Source organism: Dendroctonus ponderosae, unplaced genomic scaffold, assembly GCF_020466585.1.
Source record: "Dendroctonus ponderosae isolate FM_Combo_2020 unplaced genomic scaffold, Dpon_F_20191213v2 Dpon_F_20191213_4, whole genome shotgun sequence".
NCBI lineage: Eukaryota > Metazoa > Arthropoda > Insecta > Coleoptera > Curculionidae > Dendroctonus > Dendroctonus ponderosae.
Window position 1 is genome coordinate 13,645,464 of NW_026018611.1, and position 4,210 is coordinate 13,649,673.

Consider the following 4,210-nt stretch of genomic DNA (forward strand, 5'->3'; position numbering starts at 1 on the left):
ACAGTGTTTATTTCTTCTCTACTTCATCTTGGTAGTTTATTATATGAAATATTAGTAATTTGTGCAGCTGAATGAGTTCAACCAAAATCATTTAAATTCATAATTGGTTGCTAATCTAATATGTTTGAGACGTGAAGAAGATATCGTTAAATAATCATTTATCAAACATTAACCTAAATTAAAACCTATTAAAAATTATAATTTCAGGGTCGGTTCACGCACGCGACATATATAAAACAGATATAAATCTTGCAAGGTCCAAAACTCAAATTAATTCAAGTTTAAAATGTGCATAAAAAATGGTTAAGCAAATTATAAATAACAATTTTACTGGCAGTTAATTAAATATGTCTAAACTGTTGATGTGTCTAGTATTAATTATCGGGAAATTTAGTTACCTTTAGCATAACATTGTAAACCCACTTATAGATTACGAGTTATTTTGTTATTAAAAATTCTATTTTAGTACATGTATTTTATATGAACTAATAGCGAATGTTACCCTGTCAATTAGAAAAAACTAAAACTGCTCAAAATTGTTTAACCCAAATTGCATTAAGGTAGGATTCGATCATTAGAAATAATTATTTTTGCATCAATAATCAAAGGCAGTTTTGTCGATTTTTTTAGACGCAACGTCAGTGTTGAACTTTAATTAGTTCCAAACATATCTACACAGAATTGGTAATTGGAGGCGAAGTTACTTTCGCGAAGCACATGTATACCTAATATTTAGTATATAAAGTACAGGGGATGTAATATAAATGAAAGTGGATTATTCAAAAACATAGTCACTTTATTTAGGTACTCAAAGATACAAAATGGTTCAAAAGAGGTGCTGAGCTTAAAGAAGTACATAATAAAAACAAATTATGAAATACATCGTAATTGAATCTACACTATGTCTAAGACAGATCGGCTTATTTAAGTTAGCTCAGTGCTAAAAAAGATTAATAGCAAAATAAAAAAGGTCATAATCCCTTTCATACTAGTTTTGGTTTCTGATTTATTTGACAAACCCAAAGGCTTCGCTGTAAAATATATTTTTGATTTAATTTTAAAGCTCGATCAAAAGCAACCACTATTTCTATAAGATCGCCGTGTTCAATTTTAACCTAAACGATTCGATTTCAAATAATTACCATCGGTTTTGCGTTTTTGAGTTTTTGGATTACGGTCCTGGTTGTTCATTAACAAATTCGAAAAGTTGCTGCTCCATGCTGCATTCATCTAAGTATAACATCAATTGAGTTTGTTCAATATAAAACATGTTTATGTTTCCAAAATATAAAACATGAACTTGGGCTGTCTATTAATAAACGTATTTTTAATTAAAATTGAATTAGACTTTTAGATTTGTCTAAATGTGAACCTGCCAAAATAACACGGAATTATTTACGGAGGTTATTTCTTAACATTTGACAAACATATTAACGATGTGGAAATATTTAAGATTAACAAATATCATCTACTGTAAAAAACTCACTTATACTTATCATAACTGAACTTCAGTAGGTGGATACGTTGACTTAAAGTTGCTATAAAGACCTGGTCGGCAGTGCTCCAGCATTTATATTAATAACAGAAAACAAAAGTACTGACTTTCGAACAAAGTCAAAAAGACAAAAACCTTTTAAATAATTCATCGCTTCATTTTATTTACCTGTCCATTGAGACGCTTTTTTCCAGTTTGACTAACTTATTATTTGCCTTTTCCCATTTCCTCATACTGGCGGTTCGTATCTTGGACGTATTGCATATTATACAGGGTGTTTAATGGTAGATGGCGTACTAGATGTTTATGGAGAATACGATGCACAATCGGTCTGTAAATGTATACAACTAAGTGCTCAAATCCGCTCTGAAGTACTGCATTGTAGTACTACGGGTTTACAACTTTAAAATTTTAAATGAGAAATAATGTGGGATATTATTGCACGCTTTTATTGACTTTTAGATTTGATTATATTGGCTTGATGATTAGTGCAGACATCTAAAGCGGCTTCACACATATTTAATAATATTACTAATTTCTTACAAAACATAGCCCTAAAAAATCTTGCGTTTCAGCGTATTTCCGCAACGTAAAAATGTAATTTATGCCGTTTTTAACTCTAACCGGAAGAGCGCTAATTTCTTTAATATTTTAGAAGCTTTATAAATTCTACCAAATTTTTACATGCGAGGGCTAAGCACGCATTTTCGGAACCAGCGCTGAATGCTGAAATTTTTGTGGATTAAAATCGCGTAGAAAACAATTTTCTTGGGGTTTTATTTGATTAAAAAGCAAAAATACTATTTAATTTTATGAAAACTGGCCGCCTTAGATCGGCATAGAAATCCTGTAGAAATATTATCAGATGTACGAAACCAATCTACATGTAAAATTATATAAATACAGCTGTATTTTCAAAATATTTATTGAGGTTTTTCAAATTTTTGTCGCATGGTTGAGAATATTTTGAGTTGATACAGCATATACGCTTACTAAGTTGTGCAGATTATTAGAAATATTATCCAACTAGTTTTAAAATTACCTTAGGGACGACCAATTTATACTGTATACTGTAGAGGAACGCCTTGAAATTGATTAAATCAACCATGTTTAACTAATATTTTAAATGTCCATGTTTGTTCTCAGTTACTTATTATCATCTTAAATAAGCATAAATATCCATATGTATTTTGTTTAATTTGTTGTATTTTTTAAATAATTAGTATGCATGCTTTTGGCGTGTAATACATTATAAACGATGTTTAAAGACAAGATTCTATTCATTCTATTTGATACCATCGAACGTAAATCGCTCTGTATATGTCCTCAAATAGGCGGAAAATTTATGAAATTCACGACCAGTGTGTACGGCATTTTGACCATGAAGTACCTACGTATTATTTTTCTGCCTAAACGTTAACAGTCAATTTGTATTTCGTAAAATTTGGTAAATACATACCATCTTTCATAGCTGAAAATCTTTCTGAGCATCTTTAAAACCTGTCACTTACATTGTGAATAGCCTTTCGTACTAACTAAAGCAAAATTCTGTTAAAACTGATTTAAGAATTAATTTGCGTATGCGTTCTACTGGAATTCATCTGCAAACATATACTAAACATTGTTGTTCCATTGGTTGAAAATTAAATTTCTGAAATCTATTTGAAGTTCGGAAAATTTATATTAAAGCTCCAGTTTTGATATACTTTGCAGGACTTTCGTTTTACTGACCTCTGATTTGAGAATTCCTGATTTTGCGAAAATTTCGCATAGTTGCACACCGAAGTCAAGAAGAAGAAATTTAGGTGGCAATGAAAAAATTTGAAACAGTAATAACGTTCTTGCCCCAAAGCGGCTAATGGATTAACTGCCACTTTTCCTTAGTCTCAATTCTCGGAAAAAGTGATGTGAAATGTAAAAGCTCTGACAAAAAAATATTCCTGGCTGTAAGCCGAGGAGAGGAAAGTCTCTAAGGATTATTTAATATAATCAGCATGCAGGTGCTCTGGAGGTATTTTGACGTGTTTATATTTTCAGAAAATTGTATAAAATAATTAAACCAATTAGGTTTTAATACAAATTATCTCTTGTTTATTTGTTATACGCTCGAGCTGTGTATCCGTTAAAACACAATCTGGATAATGGAAAATAGTAAGCAGAATACATAATTCACCAAGATGGAACACTCTATCAAAGAAAGCATTAGTGTATTAAATAACTAGGTACATCTAATCAGTTACTTACTAATCTTCGCAATTTGCATAATTAATGTAATAAACTATTATGCCCACGCCAAGCAAGCAAATCAATTTCTGGAAAACTACTCTTGAGGCAGCCGATTCATAAAGACGACACTTACATCGAAGTTGTACAAAGGAAAGTAATGAAATCCAATACCTCTAAAAGAATTGCACTTTGTTTTATGAATAAGTATCTTACTAATTGGCATTAATGGAATTGTCCAGTACTTTACACAAACATATCCTTATTTTTAATACTGAATAAGGCAAATTTATCAAAAAGGGGTGTTTCCATTTGAAAAATTTGATTTTGGGCGGATTTCTTAACTGCATTTTAAAACTAGTTTTTTTAAACAATTTGTATTAATGGCTTTCAAAATGTACTAGACATTTCATTATGTAATATAAATTCCTTTATAGGAAAAAAATATAATTATTCGAGTGGCTGCAACTGTCATTTTTTACATAAAATTTC

General features: G+C 30.3%; 1 long non-coding RNA gene across 1 annotated transcript; it reads right to left on the reverse strand.

Annotated features, from left to right (window-relative positions):
* Positions 1-775: 775 nt before the first annotated feature.
* On the reverse strand, positions 776-3,091 carry LOC125504143. The gene is made up of 3 exons (XR_007281301.1): positions 2,955-3,091; positions 1,664-1,826; positions 776-1,230 (listed from the first exon to the last, which is right to left on the reverse strand). It is a non-coding gene; the product is annotated as an uncharacterized LOC125504143 (long non-coding RNA).
* Positions 3,092-4,210: the final 1,119 nt, after the last annotated feature.